Below are 26,606 nucleotides of genomic sequence, written 5' to 3'. Positions count from 1 at the left end.
CCTCCCCGCGCCGCCCGCTGGGCGCTCCCAGGCCGCGCGCGCCCGCACCCCCGACCTCAAGCCGCCTCTCACCCCGCCGAGCCTCGGGCACGCGCAAGCGAGCCAGCAGGCGGCCGCGCCTGCGCACTGGCCGCCTCCCCTAGCGGCGATCCGGGCCGCTGCCGCTAGCGCCTGGGCAGGACGCGGGGCGGGCGGGCGGGCGGGGGGGAGCGGCTTCGCTTCCAGCCGCGAGTGAGGCGGAGACCCGGGCTGGCGGGCGGAGCGGGAGGCACCGCACCTCGGCCAGAGGCGGCTGCAGCAGCTGCCGCCCTCGTCCCCGCCGCCGCCTCTCCGGCCCCTTCTGATCACCCCGCAGCTGCTGGGAACAGGCAAGAAAGAGGAGGCGGCGAGAAACTCCCACCGACCCGCAGAGGTGAGTCCCGGGCAAGAGCATCCTCAGTCCGAGCCTGCCTCCCTCTCTCCCCGCCTGCTTCCCTCCCATCCTCTCCATTCTCCCCTCCCTCCCGCTCCCCAGCCCTCCCGCCCTCATCCTTCCCAACATCCCTCTCTCCTCACCCCTCCTTTCTCCCTTCCAGCCTTTCTTTCATCCCTTTCTTCCTCTCTCCCAGCCACACTTCCTTCCCACCCTTTCTTTCTTCCCTGTCTGCCTTTCAGCCCCTCGCTCGAGAGCGCAGCCCTGCTTCCCTTTCCTCTTCACCCCTCTCCCTAGTGGGAGATCCCTTGCCTGGTACAACTGTCCGGATTCAGGGTCTTCTACAAAATTGGGTACATATACTGAGACACACACTCTTGCCCAGTGGATGCCCTGCAGGTCCCTAAATTATTTGAATTAAGGGTCAAGTTAGAAAGAGTACTGGAAACTGCAAAGAGACGCGGCTTGAGGGAGAGTCCATGGATCTGTGCGGTGTTAGGGTGGGGGTGGGGCGGGCTGTCACTTACACATGTTGGAACAACTGCCCCCCCATCACACACACACACACACACACACACACACACACACACACACACACACCTTTAGCAGTTTCTTTTTTCCTCCTGGGAATTACATATTCCCAGTGTGTGTCTCACTAATTTTAAACCCAGCGTTCCCTGCTTTGTCTCTGTAAGACCACAAGGAAAGAAGAGAAGGGAGGAAGAGAGCAAGAGAGGGAAAGGGGAGGGGAGAGGAAGGGTGGTGGCCCTGGACGCCGGTGTCCTTTCTCCCTAGGCCTCTTTGAGTTGGTATTTTCAAACCACCCGCCTAATATTTGGCTTGGAATTGAACCCGTGTGTCCTTAGTCCTGTTCACTATCTCCTTCAAAGGCAGAAACTCTCCAAACTTTAATGCATGTGCACTACAGCATTATTCGTGGAATGCTTTAGTAAGCGTACAAAGCACCAAGGTAGATTGATTTGGGAATACAGAGAGCAGAAGGGTGGAAGAGATGTACTTTTGTTTATTATGTTTTAACTTTTAAAGGAGGACAATGGATAGGAGTTTTTGGACAATGAGGTTATGCTCCACAGGCTTATAAACATACCATTTTGACAGCATTAGCTGTGTTACAGCCCTTGACGGATACTCCAACCACTGCTCATCCACCTTACAGTGATTGTGGAGATGTGTGAAGAGAAACATACGGTGTGAGTTTGTTTGTGGTTTACACCTATGGAAAAGTTGAATTCGCTCTAGGGCCATTATTAACAATTTAAACATCCGGCTGGTTTTGTATCACTGTTTTCACCAAAGGATATGTTTACTTTGCTCTCTTCAGCTTACACCACTTTAACCCCTCCTGTTATATGTCTTTGTCCATAGTCCTATATATATTATTATATTTATAGTAATTTGGCAATCTTCTTTTTTGTAAGCATTGCTGCTGAAAAGTTTATTTATACATGATGGGACAGCCATGTTCCAGAATGTTTAGTCTATTCATCATTTCAGAAAGGTCCAATAGAAAGTATAAGTCAGAAAGGGAGTATTTGACTAAATTTTGCCTTATCTATATTGTCCTTTTAAAAAAAACAACAAAAACCAAAAACCTCAATATCTGTAGAATAGCTGTGTTTTATATTTAATGAGTGTGTGAGTAGGGAGTGAAATTAACGGTGGATTCAATGAGGCTGCCAGTAAGAAACTATCCTGTGGAGAAAATTATTGATTTTTAAAAATCTTTTCATTGAAATTATTATATGCCAGTAGAGCAATGTGCACTTTTGTATTTTATGGGAATGTAAAACAGGGATTGAGATGAAGAGAATTACCTTCCAAAATGACTGAGTGCTGATTTTGATGAAGAGCTGGTATGGTTAATCATCTGAATTGGTTTTTAGGAAGTGTGATGTTAGGAATGATGGACCTTCCCCCTGCCCCAGCTTTCCTAGGTAGGAATGGAATTCCATTAGTGATTTGGCTGACCCACAGCTATGTGGTGAAAGCCTGGTTGAATTATCAGTTTTTCCAACATCCTGATGCAGAATTGCAGTCAACTCTGTGTGTACCTGAATGGGTACATTACTTGGTAGTAAGCACAACTGTGGACAGGGGTGTTTCTGCCGTTGTTCCTTTTCCTGGAATGCTATGAAGCTAGTAAAAGACTTTGGAAGTAATCATAGATGGATATAATGAGTAAGTTTTATTTTTTTATTTACTTACAAATGACTTCTGCTTTCAATATCTCTGCTGCTTTGAGGTTGTGGGGAGGAGACAGGCCCTCCACAGCCCTGCTGTTTCCTTACTGCAGTTTTGCTACACAGTAATGTGGGTTCATGCCTCCTGTTTTTAATACTGTGCTTCCTAAGGTACCTTTCGCTTGTCTCCTTTGTAAACATTCCTCCTCTTAGTGAAAACAATATACAAGGTTATTAATTAATAGAAAATAAGTAACGTTTCTTTGTAGCAAGATTTTGAGAATTACAAGTAAAATTAATAAAATATGAAATGGAAGAGGAACTAGTATCTTAAAAAGAACCCAACCGACTACTCTGACCATAATCCATTTACAGATAAAGATAAACTTCCTCTGAAGAATTTCATTTCTAGAAGCTTCTGTGCTCAGTGGACTTTTTACAGTATATGGTACACATTAAGATCCAACAGAACATATTACGGAGCCTGTCAGAAATATTTTGGATACAGTCTCTGTGCCTCCTTCCCTCAGAGTTCTTAAAACCTGCCCTACCCTCTGCTAAGTGACATGAGGTATTGGAAAGAAGTAAATGACACTCTTTGACCTTAGCTTACAGTCTCGTTGAGGACAACAGGCATTTGTAAGAGGTCTTATTTCGCAATGGCAAAGAACAAGATGTTTGGAGAGAGCTTTAGATTGGAGTGCACACTACTTAAGTAGTACTGTTGTGCCCTTGTGTACTTATTCAGTCATTTTCCTCATCTTCAGATTGGGAATTATGGTAGACTCTGATTCATGGGATTGCTTTAAGGGGTAGATGTGTTAAGCACAGTACTTGTACAAGCAAAGCATGCATTGTAGCCTTACTGTAATTAGGAAAAAATGGTTTTAAAGCAACCCAAGACATTATATGATTATATACTGGAAATAAATGAAGAGTAAGTTAAGTGTTAGAGGAACTCTGAAGAGTACAGATGTTTACATAACCAGGGAAAGATTATATTTAGGGGTAGCCCTGGAGCTTGGACAGAGACTCCTAGGAAGGATTTCTTTGTATAATTTATTTCTAGTTTTATCCCTTTGTGGTCCAAGAAGTTGGTTGGTAGAATTTCAATCTTTTTAAATTTACTGAGGCTCTTTTTGTTGCCTAGTATGTGGTCTATCCTGGAGAATGTTCCATGTGCACTTGAGAAGAATGTGTATCCTGCTGCTTTTGGGTGTAGAGTTCTGTAGATGTCTATTAGGTCCATCTGTTCTAGTGTGTTGTTCAATGTCTCTGTGTCCTTACTTATTTTCTGTCGTGGATCTGTCCTTTGGAGTGAGTGGTGTGTTGAAGCCTCCTCAAATGAATGCATTGCATTCTATTTCCTCCTTTAATTCTGTTAGTATTTGTTTCACATATGTTGGTGCTCCTGTATTGGGTGCATATATATTTATAATGGTTATATCCTCTTGTTGGACTGAGCCCTTTATCATTGTGTAATGTCCTTTTTATCTCTTGTTACTTTCTTTGTTTTGATGTCTATTTTGTCTGATACTAGTACTGCAACACCTGCTTTTTTCTCCCTGTTGTTTGTGTGAAATATCTTTTTCCAACCCTTGACTTTTAGTCTGTGTATGTCTTTGGGTTTGAGGTGCATCTCTTATAAGTAGCATATATATGGGTCTTGCTTTTTTATCCATTCTGTTACTCTGTGTCTTTTGATTTGTGCATTCAGACCATTTACATAGGGTGATTGTTGAAAGATATGTACTTATTGCCATTGCAGGCTTTAAATTCATGGTTACCAAAGGTTCATGGTTAGATTCTTAACTGTCTGTCTAACTTAACTCGCTTATTGAGCTATTGTAAACACAGTCTGATGATTCTTTATTTCTCTCTCTTCTTATTCCTCCTCCTCCATTCTTTATATGTTAGGTGTTTTATTTTGTGCTCTTTTATGTTACGTTTGACTGCTTTTGTGAGTAGTTGATTTTATTTGTTGCCTTTAGTTAGTATTTGGTTGGTCTGCTTTCTTTGCTGTGATTTTATTTTCTCTGGTGACATCTATTTAGCCTTAGGAGTGCTTCCATCTACAGCAGTACCTCTAAAATACCCTGTAGAGGTGGTTTGTGGGAGGCAAATTCTCTTAACTTTTGCTTGTCTGGGAATTGTTTAATCCCTCCTTTGTATTTAAATGATAATAGTGCTGGATACAGTATCCTTGGTTCAAGGCCCTTCTGTTTCCTTGCATTAAATATATCATGCCATCTTCTGGCCTGTTAAGTTTCTGTTTAGAAGTCTGATGATAGCCTGATAGGTTTTCCTTTGTACGTGTCCTTTTTTGTCTCTCTGGCTACCTTTAATACTCTGTCCTTGTCCTTGATCTTTGCCATTTTAATTATTATGTGTCTTAGTGTTGTCCTCCTTGGGTCCCTTCTGTTGGGAGTTCTGTGGGCTTCCGTGGTCTGAGAGACTATTTCCTTCCCCAGTTTGGGGAAGTTTTCAGCAATTATTTCTTCAAATACACTTTTTATCCCTTTTTCTCTCTCTTCTTCTTCTGGTACCCCTGTAATGTGGATATTGTTCCGTCTGAATTGGTCACACAGTTCTCTTAGTATTCTTTCATTCTTGGAAATCCTTATATCTCTCTCTGCCTCAGCTTTTCTGTGTTCCTGTTCTCTGATTTCTATTCCATTAACGGCTTCTTGCACCTCATCCAGTCTGCTCTTATGTCCTTCCAGAGATTGTTTTATTTCTGTATTCTCCCTCCCAACTTTATCCGTTAGCTCTTGCATATTTCTCTGCAGCTCCATCAGCATGGTTATGACCTTTATTTTGAATTCTTTTTCAGGAAGATTGGTTAAATGTATCTCCCTAGGCTCCTTCTCAAGGGTTGTCTGGGTTATTCTTGTCTGGATCAAATTATTCTGCCTTTTCATGGTGATAGAGGTAGTTGTGGGCAGTTGGTGTGTATGTCAGCTGGGAGAACAAAGTCCCTTATTGCTTGCTGGTCGCCTTCCTCTCCTGAGAGAACGTCGACCCCTAGTGGCTTGTGCTGGGCAGCTGTGCACCAATGGGGCCTCTAAGTCTGGCCTGGGTGGCTGCAGAGGAGGCTCTGGGCGGTTGCTGTGGGCACAGCTGCTCTCAGGCTGCTCCCCTGCTATGGTGGGGCCACCGGAGGAGGAATGGATGGGAGGTTGTTTATCGCTGTGCGGGGCCTCAGAGCTGCGCTGCTGCCTCCCATAGGGTTAGGGTGCCTGGAGTTCCCTGGGATTCACAGCTACTGGGCTGAGTTTGCCGGGACGCTTCTGTCCAGCTGTGAGGCCCCTGTCCCTTTAAGGCTTTCAAAAAGCACTCGCTTTTCTTTGGTCCCAGGGGTGCTCTCTGTGGGAACCCACTCGCAGATTTTATTGTTGTTTCCCTATTATCCAGCACACCATGCACTGTGTATCTGTGCTCCTGGTGTGGATGACTAGGGCTGGGTATTTAGCAGTCCTGGGCTCCCACTCCCTCCCTGCTCTGATTCCTTTCCTCCTGCCGGGGAGCTGGGGTGGGGGGACCACTCAGGTCCCGCCGGCCCGCGGCTTGTATCTTTCCCCCTTTGTGAGGTGCAGAGTTCTCGCAGATGTAGATGTAGCCTGGCTGTTGTACTGTATCTTCTGGTCTCTCTTTTAGGAATAGTTGTATTTTTTGTATTTTCAAAAGTGTGTTGGTTTTGGGAGGAGATTTCCACTGTCCTACTCATGCCGCCGTCTTGGCTCCTCCCCCAGGAAGGATTTCATGCTGGGTGGGAACCACAGATGGAGCAAGTGCAAAAGGAGAAGCCCTGTGTGTTTGGGAAGAGTATTTACTAGAATACTTGACATACTGGTGAGTGTGTTAAGAGGTATTAACACACACTTGGAATAATTACACTATCATTTGGAATAAGACAACTCATTGTAGTGTGGGACTCATTGTAATGCAGAATGTGTTAGCTACCCATGGAACTTGTTTCAACTTGTCTCACACAATGCTCTGTCCCAAGACACAAACTCCAAGGTCTGGCATAGTGAGGACCCAAAGTACTCTTTGTATTGCTTTTCTTTCAACTTGAAGGCAGAAAGAAAACTTGGCCTTTCTAAACAACCTTTAGTTTTACGATTATTACAACTCTTTTTTGTTTTGCCTTAACCCACAAATATCCCAGGACTGTACCTTGGAGAGTATTTAATCAGGATTATTTTATTTTGACATATATGAAATCAGTAATTGTTAGGATAATTGTATTTCCAGGAACTTTATTTTTACTTAATTGTTGACTTTTCCTAACTACCACAGTCTCACCCCACCCACCTCTTTTTCTTTTTGGTATTCAAGATTATTAATGATTCCAATGGATTATGCCCTTTTAAGTGTTTTACTGGAATATTAAGGCATGATGACAGAAGGTCTGCCTGGGAATGTGCGTTGAGAAAGTTAAATATCTGCTCAGGGTGGGGTGATAATTGCTTGCTGGCTACATTTGTTCATACACCTTTATTTTTGATTGGTGTTTGTTAACTGTTTTAATACATACATATACATATACATATACATATACATATACATATATATATACACATACACACACACACATACATACATATATGTGTGTATATATATATATATATATATATATATATATATGAAATATTTATCCAACAGCAGAAGTGATGTGAATTGGGTTATGTTATCAGAAAAAGGATTTCTGGAAATTTTTACCTGCAATTTTCAAGTGTCAGTATTTACAGTGCTGAGGTTTTACTATTTTTAGTAGACAGAATTTCATTGCTTTCTCCAAAATAGTAAAATGTTCTTCTTTGCTTATTTTTTGTGGTTATGACACACAAAACTGGTCTCATGAATAGTGTCTTATGTACGTGGTTATAAAGATGAATGTATTTCCAAAAGTTAACAGACTGTAGACCTTAACATTTTTATTATTTTAATATTTAACAGTATTCTGATGTTTTAAAGATTCAGCAGATCTAAATAAAACATTTTCAAATGTATCACTTACAGTAACCTCCATATTAAAGCACTAGTGATTTTTGACTGACTTTACTTTCAGACATTTTTATTTTCATTAAAAGTGAATTTTTACCTTGGAGATTAATTCTAACTCAACCACAAATATTCTCCATTCTACAGCTCTCTGAGATTAGTACTTGTAGCACATTATAAAGATACAAAGTGACAGTCTGACTCTATAAAACTTAATTTCATTTCTTTTTTATTTATAGGGTCTCTCTGTGTGCACAACTCACAGACTATGATTTTTCAGATGTTAATGTGTATTCATAGGAGTGAAATAAGCAATTTGTTAACTTTGTGTTGCCCATAAGTTAAGGTGGTGACCAAACAGAGAGACAGACTAAGAGTGAGACAAAATGAATTAGTTTTTTTTTTCACCTATTGAGCTGAGTGATTTATAAGCCCCTGCTCAATTAGGGGTTTTCTATATTTTGCTGTTGTGCTGATATAATCTATGTTTTAGTTGTTTTAAATCACATATATATACATATAGATGCATACATGTATGTAAACACATGTGTATTTCAGTTAACAGTCTTTAAAACTAGATCATGGATGAAAAATATATATGTAAAATTAGATGTTGTTTTTTTTGGTATCTTGCTGTTTTTCAGTATCTTGCTATTTTGTTTGCTTGCTGTTTTTTGGGGGAGCCAAGAAATGTAACTGTTCTGTGAGCTGGCTGACTGGTATCCACTTTCAAATCAAGCATTATTCTAACTTGCTCCATTGCTCCTACAGTAAATGAATGGACATTCCATTGGAATTTTGGTAAAATAAGGAATTTAATTTTATAAGATTCCAAGGGCTATAGAACCATAACAATAAATTAATAGGACACTTTTGATACATTCATGTTGTGTAAATTGAGTTTATGTTGTTCATTACGTATCTTCAGTAAGTCCAAGATTTTTTTTATGGTGCCTTGGTTTTTTTTTTAATTGAAGTATCATTGATATATAGTCTTATGTTGGTTTCAAGTGCGTAACACAGTAGTTTAACTGTTACACATGTTATTAAATCACCCCCTCTAGTGCGGTTACTATCTGTCAGTGTAGAAAGATGTTACAGAATCATTGACTATATTCTCCATGCTGTACTACTGTCCCCATGATCAACTTCTGCTGTAAATTATTGTGCCCCTTCATCCTCCTCCCCCTGCCCCTTGGTAGCCGCTGGTCACTTCTCAGTGCCTATGAGTCTACTGCTGTTTTGTTCCTTCTGTTTGCTTTGTTATTATGTTCCATAAATAAGTGGAATCATATGGTATTTGTCTTTCTCTGCCTGGGCGCCTTTATGTTTCACAACTAAAGTCAGGAGCTCTTGATGGAGATATGTCATTTCTCCCACAGCTTAATCAGGGAGCACAAAGACTCTATAAATTACCAAAGGATGTGATTTTCCCATCTGATTTTAATTGTGATTAGATGAGGGTTTGGTGAGAAGTCAGTCTTCCAAGTTTATCTTAAATTCCCAGGCTTAAGCAGTTGCTAAATATCATTAATTCATCTTTCAAAAAGAAGGTAGAAATAACCCTTAACTATCGCAGAAAGAGCTAATTGTCCTCATATATTTCTGGGAAAGGGTATCTGACAGTTCTTGATAGTTTACCACCTGTCTTCATTCTCTTTCTTTAGGCAGTGATACCTGCCAAAGTAATTTCACTAAGTATGATTTTCTGCCTCTAATACTCAGAAGTGGCATAAAGAAGTATATACAGAACTCACTGGGGAAAAAAAAAGTCTCCATCTAAATTTATCACTCTATTCACTTATGCTTTCTATGTATTTTTTATCATATTACCTAGCATGAGTTCTTTCCACAGTTATTTAAAAATAATACCTGCCCTGTGCAGAGCATTGGGCTAGAGATTGTAATTTTAGAAAAGCCCTGAATCAGAAATCTGGACACCTGGGCTCTTCTTGCAGGTTTTTAACCAGCTGACTATTTCCATGACTAAACAAGCCTCAGACTCTCCAAGGCTTATTTGTTTAATCTGTACTGTAAGTGAATTGGACTAGATTATATACAGGGTATCTTCTAACTATAAAATTCTATATTTCTACATGTGAGTTTCCCTTAAAACTTCAAGGCATAATGAATTATTTCGCACTGTGTCTTTTTTTTTTTCCTCTCTTTTGGAACATAAACTGCTGCTACATGAGAAAAACCTTCACCTTCAGTAGCACATGCTTCCCTTCCCCAAGAAAGGTGAAGCACATTGAGCTGCACAGAACCTCTGGGCCAGGGGAGAACCAAAGAGCATTTTTCCTTTCCTTACTTCTCCATCCTTCCCTCTCTGTTTTTAAAAAAGCCTTTCCTGGACTGGCAGTGTAAGTCAGTTGCTACCTCCATGTAAAGACTAGCTCAGTGTGCAGTTGGCTTGTCTGAGTAATGCTGCTGTCTTTGAAAGACCAAATGGCATTTTTGCATTTAGAATAAGATAATATTTATTTAAGAAGTTACATATATGCTGAGGTTAATATTTTTGCCACAGGACAGCAAAACCTTGATTACTCCCTAAATCTTATCTCATAAGACTATGTGGTTGCCAGTATTTCTACCAGTCCAGCCCCAAATACCATTAAATATTTTTATAATCAAATTTGTTGAGGTACGTTTCATGAATAATAAAGTATATCCACTTTGAGTATGTTTGTGTGTTGACAAATACACCCGTGTAATCAACCAGTGCATCAAGATATAGAATATTTCCAATGACGGGAGAATCCCCTTCTGTTTGGTCTGCTTTCCATCTCTTTAGATTAGTTTTTCCTCTTCTAGAAATGGATATAGATTGAGTTATGGACTAGGTACTCCTTTTTGTGTCTTTCATTGAGCGTAATGTTTTAGAGATTTGTCTGTGATTTAGAATACATAAATTTCTATAAGAAAAACAGAAAACCTTTGTGGTTTTGGAGTTTGGCAAGGATGTATTAGATATGACCCAAAAAGCACTAGTCCTAAAATTAAAAGAAAAAGATAAACTATGCCTTATCAAAATTAAAGAAAAATTCTCTTCAAAAGACACAAGCTTTGCTAGGTCTAGGATCTGCCTCTTTCACTCTCTTTATATATGTATTTGTATCTGATAAAGGACTAATCTAATTTCTTGCATCTCAAGTCAATTCAACTAAAAAAAAAGTGAGCAAAATATCTTAAAATTTTTCACAAAGAAATACAAATGGTCAATAAGCACATGAAAAGGTATTTATATCCAGTATTTACCCAGATAATGAAATTTAAGGACCATAATGTGATACCTCTGTATAAACACCAGAATGGCTAAATTAAAAAACTGACAAGACCAACTTTGGAGAGGATGTGACGTAACCATTGCTGGTGGGAATGTAACAGTTTGAGACACTGGCAGTTTCTCTTCATGTTATAAGAACTTTGACCATACAACCCAGAAATTCCACTCCCAGGAGAAATGAACCAAGACTTTTCATGTACAAAGACTGGTACATGAAAATTAATAGCAGCTTTACTTCTAATAGCTTCAGCTAAAAGCAGCCCAAATATCCATCAAATTCCCATTTTAAAGTTATTCTTTTGAAATAGAAAACAAAGCTGCTGATAAATTTTTTTGGATATGTGCTGTTGACTCTATGTAACCTGGTAGCAGAGGAAAGCAAATACGTTCAGAAAGACTTTGGCAAGATATCTAGAAGATTCGTGACTGTGTCAGACCTAGGCTTACTTTTCCTCCTTGCCTTCTCTCGGCTTTGCCCCCTCTGTGTCTAGACGCCATCCTCAGCCAACAGCGTGGTAGTGGCATGCAGCACGTGTTTGTTACAATTTGGTTCAAAGGCCTGTCACGATGTTCCCTTGTGGGAAGGAGGTTGAAGCAGAAAGCTAGGATTGTAGCCACAGCTTGTTATTGTAGGAATGTGTGCAAAAACAGATGCCAGAGGGTACCCTAGGAAGAGAGGCAGGAAGAAATTCAGATCCCAGTCCACAGCATGAACTGAGGGGCAGGGAGTCCAGATCCAAGGGGATAATTTAAAGTTGGCAAGCATACAGACAGTGACAAGCAGAGCCTGGCGCATTTCGGCCCATGGAGTTGGGACAGGAGGCAAAAGGCAGCACTGGCAGTAGTCTGGAATCCAGGCAGGCAAACTCGATTGCAGTTTGCCCATCTGTGAAGTCAGGACCTCAGGCAAGTAGATTTTCATGTTTCACTTGTTAAGGCAGAAGCTAAAAGAGTAATTATTCTCCTTTTTTTTTTTTTTCAGGTGATCTCAACCACTTTAGATTCTGTCAAGGATAGGAGCCATACTTTCCTTTTTTTCTAATATTCCCACATTACTTCCTTGGTAAATGCTAGCTGATTGAATGAGGTCTGAATACATTCTATCTCTGAACAAGTCTTACACCTTTCTGGTTCACAAATACAGCAGGCATGCATGAAATACTTTCTTACAAGTTATTCGAAGTGCTGTTTCAGAGGATGTAGACCTGGATCCATGTATGAGTAAGATACAGTACTTGACCTCTTGAGCTGATAGTCTAGCACGGGTGAAAGAGTTCAATTACAAGAAAGACTATTGGTCAAGCCTGTAGTGCAGGGTGGTATTGGCTCCATAGTGGCATGGGTCAAAAATGCGCAGATTCAGAAACATTGCTCAAGCTGTGGCGGAGGGTGGGGAAGGAAGAGATGGGGAGGGGATGACCTTGTATTAGTACTTTTTATTTCAGACCTGCCTTGGTCTGTGAACTGGGACAGGGCTGAGCCAGCAGCAACATGGGATCAGTGAGTATAGCAGTGGGAGAGGTGAAGTCACATCCAGGAGGCCTGAAGCTGGGACGCTGGTAACTGCTTAGGCCTCTGAAAAGTGGGAGGGATTGGGAATAGAGAAATATTTTGGTATTAACAAGGTATCTCATGAGTGCAGTAACAGAAGATACATTGTTTCAAAAAGATCACATTTTGTTTTGCACTTGCAACAATACATGCCCTTTACAGAACATCTAGAAAATAACCAGAAAAAAAAATTGAAAATAAAAATTACTGCAGTCTAACTTCCAGCGAACATTTAGTGAATGTCTAGGTTATTTTTCCCCTGTAAGTGTATCTGAGTTTATCATGGAGAGGTCTTCTTAAAGCATAGCTGAGGTCATAGATCTATGTAAAGTTGTGTCCTATTATTTTAACTAAACGTATCTGAACAGTTCCCAGGGTAATAAAAATTCCTCCATCACATTAATTTCTATGTAACATCACATTGATTGGAATTTAAGTTTCCACTGTTTAGCTATCTACAGAGATAAAATGTTTGTTCTGATCTGTCTTCAGATATGGACTGTGTGATAGGCAGGAGATTGACTTTGGGGCCCAGGAGAGTGCCTCAGAGATGTAGGTGGTCAGTGTATCTAAAATTTTTTTTATATTTACTTAAATGAAAACATGATGTTCTGTACCTCATTTTCACCTCATGTATAGCCTAGTTGGTAACATGAGTATATACACCTTTGTTTTTTAACTGAGGCCTATTATTAGTGTGGTTGTGCCATGGTTTATTTAATTCTTAGGTTTTTATTGACATTTGCTTTGTTCCTGCTATTTTGCTATTTCAAGCAATGCTGTGGCAGACATCCTTGTGTGCAGGTTTCTTGTCCACATGTACTAGTGTATTTTTTAAAGGGTAGACTGATAATTATAATTTTGGGGTTGTGAGGTATGTGCATTTTATAAGGTGAGACAAAAGAGTTTCCTCTGTCCAGTGTGGAAGGTGATCAGATGATGAGGGGAAGGCAACCACCAGATGTGGTTCAGAGATCAGAGAGGGCAAAGAGTAGAGGCCACTGGACTTGTTAAATAAGTAATGGATCCCATGTTGATTTTTGCCAAGGTAGCTTCAGGCAAGTGGTCAGTTCAAAAATCCAAAGTAGTATTAAATCGAGAGTTGACCAGGGAGAGAAAAAGCTAGAAGTTTAAAGTTTCCAAAGTTGTTTGGCAGAGTTGAAAGTGGGAAGGCAAGAAGGGCGGAGCATAAAGGGGAGATTTAGTTTACTTGGCTTTGTTTTAAGTGGAGCAACTTGAGGACTGGGAAACATCCTGTCCTAAAGTATGTAGAAAGCAGTGAGGTTTACAATTTAACCACTTTAAAAAATTTTGTGTTTCTTTTTATAATTTCTATTATTTCCACCTTAATGCAAAGCCCAAATTAGACAAAACTTGGTGGAGGGGAGGAAAAAGGATTTCACTTATACCTTGCTTTGTATAACAGATGGATTGCTAAAGTCCAGTTTTGTAATTATAATCACCTTTTATAAATTATAACCATTAAGGAAGTTTTGACTTAAAGAAATCCTTTTGTAAGGTTAATGCCACAACCTGTTTTAATTTGTTAGTAAATGGATATTTTCATTAATTTTGCTTCAGGAGAAGAATAATGACTACATATATATTCCTTGTTTCATTCTTTCACTTCTCTTATGTACAACAAATCAGTTTATAAGCATTAAAATGTGGGACAGGTTAAGTTCTTAATTTCTGCTTTGATCAGAAATGTTGAAAACACGAGGAGTGTGTCCTCAGACATGAACAATAGGCTTGGTTGCCAAACTTGGGAAATAATCTAATGTTATGGTTTTGCATTTATATACCTACTAATTAGAAAATTAAATGATATTTCCATAGCAACAGGAACAGTCTCCTTGCACACTTGTTTATGCCTGCAATAATACACAACAGGGTGTCCAAGCACATTAGCCTAAGGACCAAAACAGGCAAGGTGTGTAAGTACTGACACATAATGTGCACACAGGGGTGTTGCCAGATTGCTAAAAATGGTACTTGAGTTGCTAAAATCATATTAGTAAATACTGTAAGTGTTAACCCCCCAAATGAATGATGGCATTGAAAAGACCTAAAGGGCTCTTCTGTAACCTGCCACATACACTGAATTTGGTAAATGATTTTGCCAATGTAAAGAATTCTACCACCACATCACAGTGTGCCTAAAGATGCTGAACTAACCAATTTCTGTTCCATGTCTTTTGAAATGGACAGGGTTAATGGGCAAGCAAATGTTACCTTCTCAACCTCCTTCATCTCAGGAAATAAAATCACAGAGATGGGTGCAAATGCTAGGGAGTAATTCTGCTGTAAGGATTAAGGGAGTGACTTTATGAGATGCTTGAATAAGCTTTTTGGAGCTTTTTAACCTCAGTGAATTTAGGAGAGTGAGAAATAATGATACCTTGTCCTACTTCCTTCTAGCCTTTGTCCAAAATGTCTGTTAATGGTTGTGTTGTTTTGAAATGGTATTACTGTGATAGAATTAAAATTTAAAGATGATTCTAGATGGATGCATTGAATGTACTTCAATACTTTTAAAATTTATTTCCTGACTATATAGCTTTGGTTAAGTAATTGATTTTTTTCACTATCATTGACTATTCTTGACATATGAATTTTCTAAACTCTATTCTCTTTCTTGTTTCTGGTGACAGATTTTTGTGTCCTCCAAAAACCTCCAGGCTGCTGCTTAACTTAATTCTGTGCTCTCCTCCTGTCGTATCTGCTCTGTCTTTCTCTCCCTCCCTCCCTCTCCTCTCCCCCTTAACCCTTTCCTCCCTCTCCGGCTCTTTTCCTGAGTGTCATTTCTTCAGTGTCACATGCCCTAATTTTGACACACACCTGCATCAGATTAGTTTTTCATAGTTCTAATTTTCCTTGCTGAAAATCATTTGTGTGCTTCTGTGGCTACCAAACTAAATCCAAATGCCTGAATCTGCCACTCAGAGCTCCTGTGTTACAAACTGAAGTTCGTATTTCAAAAATGTATTCTCACGCTCCTTTGTATGAACCCTTTGCCCTGGCAACTAGAAATATAGCTCTCCCAATATACCCTTATCTCTCCTAGGCAGTGGGGGCTCATTTTCTCCTGTATCCCGAGGAGATACTCTGCCTGTCCTTTAAGTCTATCTAGTATGCATCCTCTCTCCTTGATGAACCTGTATCTGAGTCCTTAAAATGATTCCATCTCACTCTCCTAACTTCAACATCCTTGTCTTTGTGCCCCAATAATGTTATATCTTATCCTAGAGTTATCGGTGTATTTGTTACTCTGGCTCTGTCCCCCATACACAGTCTACACACTTGAATGCGAATATCTTTAAATCCTGGGTAAGGTTTATTCATCTAAGTATCACTTTCAGTGTGTGTCACATTATTTAGTATTTGTTTAATAAACATAGGAATATAGGCATGCCTCATGTTATTGCATTTCACTTTATTGCACTTTTCATATATTGCTTTTTTTTTTTAATTGAAGTTTTGTGGTAACCCTGTGTTGAGCAAATTTGTCAACACTATTTTTCCAACAGTATTTGCTCACTTTGTGTCTCTATGCACATTTTGGTAATTCTCACAATATTTTACACTTTTTCATTGTTCTTATATTTGTTATGGTGATCTGTGGTCAGGGATCTTTGATGTTACTGTTGTAACTGTTTTGCGGTGCTATGAACCATGCCTATACAAAATGGTAAACTTAATCAATGTTGTGTGTGTTCTGTCTGCTCCACTGACCAGCCTTTTCTCCATCTCTCTCCATCTCCTCTTGCCTCCCTATTCCCTGAGACGCAACAATGTTGAAAGTAGATCGGTTAATAATCCTGTGATGGCCTCTAAGTGTTCATATGGAAGGAAGAGTCAGTCATCTCTCACTTGAAATTAAGAGATGTAAATGATTAAGCTTAGCGAGGAAGGCGTGTTGAAAGCTGAGACAGGCTGAAAGTGAGGCCTTTTGTGCTGAACAGTTAGCCAAGTTGTGGATGCAAAGGAAAAGTTATTGATGGAAATTGAAAGTGCTACTCCAGTGAACACATGCATGATAAGAAGGCAAAACAGCCTTATTGCTGATATGGAGAACGTTTTAGTTGTCTGGGTAGAAGATCAAACCAGCCACAACATTTCCTTAAGCCACAACCACATCCAGAGCAAGGCCCTAACTCCCTTCCATTTTATGAAGGCTGAGAGAGGCAAGGGAGCTGCAAAAGGAAAATTTAAAACTAGTGGAAGCTAGCTCATGAGGCTTAAGGAAAGAAGCCACCTTCATTACAATCAAAGACCAAGGTGAAGCAGCAAGCACTGCAAAGAGCTTCAGCAAGTTATCTAGAAGCTCTGGCTGAGATCATTCATGAAGGTGGCTGCACTAAACAACAGATTCTCAATGTAGGAGAAATGACCTTCTATTGGAAGATAGCTTCTAGGATTTTCCTAGCTAGAAAGGAGAAGTCAGTGCCTTTCTTCAAAGGACAGCTAATTCTCTTGTTAGGGGCTAATGCAGCTGGTGACTTTAAGCTGAAGGCAGTAGTCATCTACAGTGCTGAAAATCCTAGGACCCTTAGGAATTATCCAAAGTAATTAGCATAATTATTCTCTCTGCATTCTATAAATGGAGCACAAAGTCTGGATGACAGCACATCTGTTTATAATATGGTTTCCTGAATATTTTAAGCCCACTGTTGAGACCTACTGCTCACAAAAGAAGATTCCTTTCAAAATCTTACTGCTCATTGACAATGCACCTGGTCACCCAAGAGCTCTGATGGAGAGGTACAGTGAGATCAATGTTATTTTCATGCCTCTAACACAAGGTCCATTCTGCTGCCCAAGGATCAAGTAATCATTTCAACTTTGAAGTCTTATTTAAGAAATGCATTTGTGAGGCTGTACTTGCCATAGATAGTGCTTCTGATGGATTTGGGCAAAGTAAATTTGAAAACTTCTGAAAAGGATTCCCATTCTAGATGCCATTCATAACATTTGTGATTCATGGGAGGAGGTCAGAATATTAACTTTATTGGAAGTTTGGAAGAACTTAATTCCAACTTTCATGGGTGACCTGAAAGAACTTGACTTCAGTGGAGGAATTAACTTCAGGTGTGGTAGAAATAGCAAGATAACTAGAATTAGAAGTAAATCCAATATATTTGACTGAATTGTTGCAATCTCACGATAAAATTTGAATTGGTGATGAGTCAGTTCTTATGGAAGAGCAAATAAAATTCTTGATATGGGATCTACTAATGGTGAAGATGCTGAGAAGACAATTGAAATGACAAGAAAAGATTTAGAGTACTACATAAAGTTAGTTGATACAGCAGTGGCAGGGTTTGAGAGGACTGACTCCAATTTTGGAAGAAGTTCTACGGTGGGTAAAATGCTATCAAACATCATCATGCTAACAGAGAAATCACTGATGAAAGATCCCATTGCTGTGGCAAACTTTAACATTGTCTTACTTTAAGAAAGTGCTACAGCCCCTCCAACCTTAAGCAGCCACCACCCTGATCAGTCAGCAGCCGACAGCATCTAGGTAGGACCCTCCGCCAGCAAAAGGATTACAACCTTCTGAAAGCTCAGGTAATGATTAGACTTTTTATCAGTAAGGCTATTTTTAAATAAAGGTATGTGCATTATTTTCTTTTATTCATAATGTTATTGCACACTTGATAGACTATGCTATAGTGTAACATAACTTTTATATGCACTGGGAAACCAAAAAATTCATTTGATTCGCTGAATTATGATGTTAGCTTTTTCTGGTGGTCTGAAACTGTCCCTGCAGCATCTCCGATGTGTGTTTGTACTTTACTGAACTTACCAGTAAACTTACTCTATTTAAATATATTTACCCTTTTAAGACAGTGTAACTCTGGGGAGAGGAAATCGTTGGGCAAAATACCTACCTGAAACCGAAATCAGTCAAAGGGAGAAATAAAGTTTAAAACCAGTTTACTGCTTACAAACAGAAGTCCTGGGGCAGTCTCTCTTCTGCTCCAGTAGGAGCAAGCGAATCCTCTCCGCAACCTCTCAGGTTCGGATAAGCCCTCAGTCATCCAGGTAATTACCCATTGATATGGAGATGAACTACTTCTCTCCATCCCTCAGACTCGAATGCTTTTGATATGGAGAGGCACTAAAGCCAGGCGAGACATTGTGGAAATACTGCAATTTTACTCACAGACTGGAAGTGATGGAGAATATGTAAATTTGGGAGTATTTGGAAACATCAGTTTTATAATATCTAAAAGCATGTTGAGACAATGATTTCTTGAGAATTAGGAAAACATCAGTGAGTTCCCATTAGTTATTGTATTGCGGTCTTAGTAATTTTCCTAAGATCATAATCTTTGTATTTTGTCAGCCAGAGAATATTAAAGAATACACAATCTGGTAATTATGATGTAGATTGCTAGTGACAAAAGTGACCCCTAAACTGATTAAGATCCTAGCAATGCCATATGTTTGTAATGGCTTCAGAGTGTCCAGAGAACACAATGTATGTGTCTTCTGTGGACTACTCATCCTGACCAATGCTTCATTCCAAGCAAGTTCTGCGGACATGTAAATTTGGGAAATCATGTTTGTCTAGCAGTGTTTGAGTTTCTGACATTAAACAAACAGCTCCAAAATCAAACAACGTAATAGAATTGAACTGCATTTAAATATGATATATCCAGATATCCCGTATTCACTTGGGGGAAAAAAACACAAAACTTTAGCAACCATCCCTCTCCTGCCCAATCATGCCAGAATAACAAGTGACATTCTGCAGAATACACCACAGGAAATGCTAACCTGGAATATTTATAAATCTTTTATTATTTTTGTTGTGCAAATAATATGATAGGCAAGGAGTATTTTCCAAAAAAGAATTTTTAACCCTCCTGTCACTGTTGTGGCATAGGTAATTTGCATTTCTGTGTTGCCTTTCAGACTAGTTCATTTTCACTATCCTTGTAACTAGTGTGCATATGGTTTTGTGTTATTTCTAAAATTTATAAATGGTTTCTAATTATATACACTTTATAACTCTCATTTAAAGACTATGTTTCATTGCATTCTTAAACATTGAGATTATTTCTGATTCTCATTCGTAAACAATTTAGAAATGAACACCTTTGAGAGCACCACTTTCTATTAAAAATCAGCATAAAAATCCTAAGAGTATGGATAATGAGTTGCAGGCTGTAGTGATTAAGGCTCTATTGTTCCCTATAGCTCTTGGACCAGTTTATATAGCTTCCTGCGGTGTTTGACTATACCGTTTCTCTCCATTGTCACGGTAGTAACAGATACTCTTCGATTTAACCGATATGAAATAGAAACTTATGAACAGATGTTTTTCTTCTACAGGCTGGTATAGATGAACACTGGTTTATTTTAAAAAAGGATTTACAGGTAACTTTTGCTTCCCTTAGCTCATAACCATCTAAACACAGATTTCTTTGTTCTAGTGTAATAGTGTTTCTCATCTTGCACCACTCTTTTTTGTTGCCGATATTGTGCTCATTTTCTCCAATTGCTCAACTAGAACATTGTTCATGACTTCATGATAACTTTTCAGTTAGTGTGAAGTAGCTTTCCCTTTGTGTCGTACTGGCTCCTCTTGAAAAATACCAAGTTCTGGAGAAAGATTTCTTCATTTCTGTTTTTTTTTTTTTAAGTCTTTGTCTTTTTTAAAAAAGTAAACAGCTGATAGATTATATATGAACACATTTATTAAAAAAATAAGAAAAGCACAAAATAAGGTAATAAACTATTCATGAACAAGTTTTTACCATGCACAAAGTCTTAATCTATTTCAGTTAGTAAACTCTTACAGATCATGAAATAAAAAGCCCCAAGTAGTTCTTTCAGGAAAAAAAAAAGTGGGTAAGCGTTTTTTTTTCAATGAACATTTTGTTTTTATAATCAGAAAAAAGTTGTGATAAAAAGAACATAAAACTGGGCATTTCACAGTTGTTTGCCTTTCTAATTCATGTTTTTCTTAGATTTGGCCTTACTGTACAATCTTATATATTTATTTTTAAAATAAGCAATCATTTATTATCAGATGTAAATACTAGTGGAATTTGAGTTTCAGCAAATAGAACAAATATGGAGAGGGAGAAACAAGGCTTTGAAAAGGTATTTCCAGAAAGACTTAGTGGCAGTGAGTTAGTTAAGATTCTCATTTTCTATTTCTTCCCAGCTCCTGTCTGGCTGCACATTGTCAGTTCTGTTGAAGAGTTGAGAAAATGCCCTCCCAGTTATCATGATTCAAACTGCCTTGCCATAAAATATCAGTGATGTTATTAGAATGTCTCAAGGGATGCACAGGTGAACAGCTCTCAGGTTTTCTCCTGATTTCGGCATGTATCACATTCACTAAGTGGTACCCACCCTTCTTGAGGAGAAGCGATGTGGATAATACAGTTTCATGCCTGGGATGACTGGCCCAGGGTGGTAGCGCCCTGAGCAGTGTCTCCTGGCGGGGGAAGAGAAGTTGCCGAAAAGTCAGAGATACACAAGGAAAACTTGATGAATTCACATCATTAGCCTTGCTTTCTAGAGCAGCTAGTTTTTTTGTGGTTTAATTTGTCAGGAGTTGAGTGGTGGGATTAATCAAGTGAGAGCATGATCAGTGTTCTATTAATTCTGCTTAGCCATTCATGCCTATTAAAGTGCAAACTATAGGGTTTGTCACTATCCAGGAAATTTGGGGACAGATTCAGTCAAATTCCTTAGTAGGCCATCTTTGCTGATATAAAACCTCATGGTGAAATGGTAAGATCCAGAGAGACTTAGACATTACTGATACAGTAGTACCATTTAAAGATTCTAAAATTGTGACAAACATTTTTGACTAATAGTGTTCAGTATGGACAAAAAATTATAGCAAAGTTTCTGAGTAATTGGAAGCTGTATGGAGGGGTGTACGTGCATGCGTGTGTGTGTGTGTGCATAGGTACATTTGCTCTTGGACCATCCCTCCTACTCACATTGGCCCCATGGATGTTAGTGATGGTACCACCTGTGCTCTTTCCTCCTATTTGCCTTTGTTCTCTGCCTGGGATTCTCAAGGTGCTCACCTCACTTTGTCTTTGGCTGAATTGACTATTCTTTCCTACAGTGTGTCTGCCTTTTTATGTGGGTGTGGAGGGCTTTAAAATCCCACTGAAAGTAGTTCTGTTGGTAAGGTGAGAAAATAACTTTTTAATCAAGAGAGTTGACCTGCTTGATTCATCTATTTGTCATGTCATAAAATGTCTACTATCTCTAGAAATTAGCAATTGTTTATTCAAAATATTCATACGCCTACTTTGTTTCTCAATGCTTTCCTCCAGATTTCTGCTCTTCTGGGATTTTGCCATCTTTTGTCTTAGAATCCCCTGCCTGTGCACCATTCCTGCTGTCTTATCACACCATCCTCTTTGCCACACTTATATCACACTTCATCCTTTTGTCCTTTTGCTCCTAGGGTTCCAGTGTCTGTGTTTTTGTCTTTTTTTTTCTTCTGCATTTTGCAATCATGGTGAGAGGAATCATGCATCTGGCTATAGGAAACCCAACTTGAGTAGAAGAGGACTGGCTTCTTGCAGGGCAATTAAGGTATTTGTCCTTTAGGGACCAAATCAGTCTTGGTGACCAGACTTTGTTCTTCCTCAAATTCAAGGGTTTTTCCAGCAGCAAAGGCTGTTTGCTGTCCACACCAAATAAAAATAGAACTTGGGAACCATTAGAACCACTTTTACTTTTATACCATAGATGCTTACTGTACCATTTACATTTACATCCTAAATAATATAATGATGTTTTTCAACCCACTATGTCTGTTGAACTTCCTTCAATAAGAGAGCAATTCATGCAACTTTTGGTAGAAAAAAATGAGTGACAGTTTTCATTTTCATTCCAAGAAAGACAATTGCTATTTAAACTACCTACTCAATTTACAGATGTAAACAAGGGTTACAAAACCATGCTTTCAAATGCCAAGGAAATTTGTAAAAAAAACAAGGGAGACCACAAAAATTAAAAATTTTCTCCCCAAATTCTGGAACCTAAAAATTATGGACATATCAGCTCTTGGAAGGATGATACTGCAACAGTAAAGAAGTTTTTCTGAAAAAAGGAAAAAAAAAATTGGCAGTGTACTTTTAACCACAGTGTATCAAAAAGAGGTATCTTTGAGAACCTTGTACTTACTGAACTTTTCTAGTCTAAAACTATTATATTTTTTCCTAATTCCCTCCCCACTTTTTTAGAATTTTGAGCAGTCCACTCTTGGTTATTTCAGCCAGTATTTAGTTATCCTTAGAATTGCCGAGGAACTACCGGATTGGAATAGTGAGTGATGTGAAATACCGTGGAGACACGATGGATTGAAGGGCATATTGAATGAGGTGATTGGGAAAAATACAGATACAACCTTAATATTGAGAAGATTTTGAGGGTAGGAAAAGAGAGCAGGTCTGGGAGTGGTGGCATTCTGGAGGAAAGCAGAGCATGAACAGAACCCGAGGAGCCCAGAAAGTGTTGAGGAGACGTGAGGAGTCTTGTGTCGATGGTCCTTAGATCACACAAGGTCATGGTTTGGTGGGAAAAGGATGGGGACAGATTATCGAGGTTTTCTAATGCTTTCTAAGGGATTTGGGCTTCATTTGTATGTAAGGGGAAGCTGTCTAATTAATGTGTTCCAATGTCTGAAGCATGACATGATTACTGCGCAAAGAGAGGATCATAATTGGGAAATGTGGTGGCAGAGGAATCAATTAGGAGGCTCTCGCAGTAAGTCTGGTGAGGCCTTACGAGGACCTGAAAGGAGGGCAGCATGCCTGAGAATGGAGTTACCTGGAGAAGTTATCTGCCGAAGTCAAAATCAGGGTCAATAGGGATAAATCCAGTTTTCTCTGAAACATGAAAATATCCAAATTATTGCATAGACAATGGTTAAGAAAAGACTAGCTAGGCAGGCACAAGTACAGCAGACAGAGACCTTGGAGTCCAAGAGGACCATATGGTGAATGTGAGTCAGTAGTGTTGTGCTGTTATTAAAAAAATGAGAACCAACACAGTGGGGAAAGATATTAATAGGAGTGAGACATGCAAAAGGCAGGAAGTAGCCTCTCTGCTCTATTCAAAATTGTTCAAACTTTTACTTTTCTTTTGCACTTTATTGGCCTTCACATTGCAAGAGTGTTTAGAAAGTGCAAAGAGGCCCAGAGGAAGCAAGCTCAAACACTAGAGGTTAAGTAAGGTGATAATGTAGTCTTGGGTCCTTGATATAAAGTTGTCAAGGGTATTTCACATTTTTTTAACCTTTGGAGGCCCATTGGAACCAGTTAATGTGAATACTAACAACTGAAAGAATTAAGCTTTCACAAAAGTTCTTCTCCATGGTTCAGCACTATTTATAATTTTGTCTTATTTTTAAAATTATTTTTTATTGAAGTATAGTTGAGAAAATATTTGTTTTAGGTGCACAACATAGTGATCCAACATTTATATACATTATAAAATGGTCACCACAATAATTGTACTCACCATCTGTCACTATATAATGTTATCACAATATTATTGACTATATTCCCTATACTGTACCTTTCATTCCTGTGACTTATTTATTTTATAACTGGAAGTTTGTACCTCTTGATCTCCTTCACCTATTTTGCCAATTCCTCCCCACCTCCAACCACCAGTTTGTTCTATTTCTGAATCTGTTTCTGTTTTTTTGTTTGTTTATTTGTTTTTAAGATTCCACATACAAGTGAAATCTTGTGGTATTTGTCTTTCTCCACCTGGCTTATTTTACTAAGCATATTATCTCGTAGGTCCATCCACGTCATTGCAAATGGCAGGATTTCATTCATTTTTATGACTGAATAATATTCCATTGTGTATATGTACCATGTCTTCTATATCCATTCATCTATTGATGGACATTTAGATGATGGTTGTTTCCGTATTTTGGCTATTGTAAATAATACTTAAGTAAACAGGAGATTTCAAGCATCTTCTCATGTGTCTGTTGGTTGCTTGTATTTTTTTTTTTTCTAAAAGTACTCTATCCAGAAAAATGTCTTTTTGTTTTGTTGATGATTTCCTTTGCTGTGCAGAAATTTTTTTAGTTTGACATGGTCCCACTTGTTTATGTTTGCTTTTGTTTCCCTGGCCTGGGGAGTTGTATCCAGAGGAAAGAAAAAAATGTTGCTAAGACCTATGTGCACAAGTTTACTGTCTATGTTTTCTTTTAGGAATTATGGTTTCAGGTCTCACATATAAGTCTTTAGTCCATTTTGAGTTTATTTTTCTGTATGGTGTAAGAATGTAGTTGAGTTTCATGTTTTTGCATGTAGCTGTCCAGTTTTCCTAATACCATTTATTAAAGAAACTTTCTTTTATCCACTATATATTCTTGCCTCCTTTGTCATATTAATTGACCACATAAGTGGGTTTCTTTATGGGCTCTCTGTTCTTCTCCATCGATGTATATGTGTATTTCCCTGCTAATACCATATATTTTGATTGTTACAGTTTTATAGTATAATTTGAAATCAGGGAGTGTGGTATCACCAACTTTGTTCTTCTTTCTCAATATTATTTTGGCTGTTTGTGTTTCCATACACATTTTTTATTATTTGTTTACTTCTATAAAAATGCCATTGGTATTTTGATAGCATTGAATCTGTAGATTGCTTTGGTTAATATGGATATTTTAACAATATTAATTCTTCCAGCCCATGATGAGCATGGTAAACCTTTCCATTTATTTATGTCATCTTCAGTTTCTTTCATTAATGCCCTATAATTTTCAAAGTAGAGGACTTTCATCTCTTCAGCTAAATTTATTCCTACATATTTTACTCTTTTTTGATGCAATTGTAAATAGGATTGTTTTATAATTTCTCTTTCTGCTAATTTATTTTTAGTATATAGAGCAAAACAAATTCCTATATATTGATTTTGTATCTTGAAACTTTGCTGAATTCATTTATTCTAATAGCTTTTGGTGGACTCTTTAGCATTTTCTATATATAATATTGTGTCATGTGCAAATAGTGACAATTTTACTCTTCCTTACTAGTTTGGATGCCTTTTATTTCTTTTTCTTGTCTGATTGCTGTGGCTAGGACTTCCAGTACTATGGTGAATAAAAATAGAGTGGACATCCTTGTCATGTTCCTGATCTTAAAGGAAAAGCTTTCTGTGTAATGTTAGCTGTGGGTTTGTCATATATGGTCTTGATTGTGTTAATTTCCTCTAGTTTTTATTCTTATAATAAGTAATGGGGGGATTTTTAGGAAAGGCAGAAACAAGGATGTCTGCAAATGCTACCTTTACCCACAGCTGGGCTGTGTTTGCTGCCAGTTTTCTAATCTTGTTATCTCATCATGCTTTTACGGGCCCCTGAAGCCTGGCAGTATTCCAAAAATCCTTGAAATATGGATTACAGCTATCACTCTTCTTACTCTCACATCAATAAATAAGGGTGACCACAACTGCATGGAAATTAAGGAGACTGTAAATATCCAGCTCTTTCACTTTTTCATGTTGTTATGACCATGTATTTAGAGCTCCTGTTTAGTGTCATGTCACTTTTCATGGAAACTTTCCCTATTACACGGGCCAGGTCGGGCTCCTTGTCATATGCTTTCAAGGAACCTGACTTTTTCTATTAGTATTTACCATAATTTTTCATTATACACTCATTTGTGTAATTATTCTGTAATGCCTGTCTCCCCACCAGAATGCTACCTCCATAAGAAGAGGAATATGTCTGCTTTTGCTTGCTGCTGTTTCCCAAGAGACTATATAAATATTTGTTATGTGAGATAATATTTATACCTGTATCACAAAAGAGAATGAGGAAGATAAAGAAAGAATGCAGGAATGCCAGTCCCATCTTTGGGGAGGCTTGGACAGTTGAAAGAGAGGCAGCACTTTTTGGACCCAAGTGGACTCTGCATCCAAATCCTGGGTCTGCCACTTACTAGCTTGGACAAGTTACTGAACCTTTCTGTACTTCAACTATTTCATCTGTAAAATGGAGATGATAATATTAACTTTTAGGGTTTCAATGAGACTGAAAAGTTTGATATTTATGAAGTGCCTAAAGCAGTCCCTAGCATAGCAGAAAGGCAATATATGCCCTTAAGCTAGAACAGAAGAAAAG

The 26,606-nt window shown here is 38.6% G+C and overlaps 1 protein-coding gene across 3 annotated transcripts in view; it reads left to right on the top strand.

Annotated features, from left to right (window-relative positions):
* The first annotated feature begins 221 nt into the window (after positions 1 to 221).
* CTNNA2 (catenin alpha 2) overlaps positions 222 to 26,606 on the top strand; it is a 1,127,693-nt gene continuing 1,101,308 nt past the window's right edge. For 2 of the 3 annotated variants that reach the window (XM_036931099.2, XM_036931097.2), the window contains exon 1: positions 222 to 412. The gene's annotated coding sequence lies outside the window, so the exon portion shown is untranslated. The remainder of the gene's footprint in view (positions 413 to 26,606) is intronic. The other variant, XM_057497052.1, reaches the window with a different exon arrangement.

The sequence above is a fragment of the Manis pentadactyla genome, chromosome 2 (assembly GCF_030020395.1).
Source record: "Manis pentadactyla isolate mManPen7 chromosome 2, mManPen7.hap1, whole genome shotgun sequence".
In the NCBI taxonomy this organism is placed as follows: Eukaryota; Metazoa; Chordata; class Mammalia; order Pholidota; family Manidae; genus Manis; species Manis pentadactyla.
The sequence above is the reverse complement of the archived record's forward strand: the minus strand, read 5'-3'. Positions and strand labels throughout refer to the sequence as shown.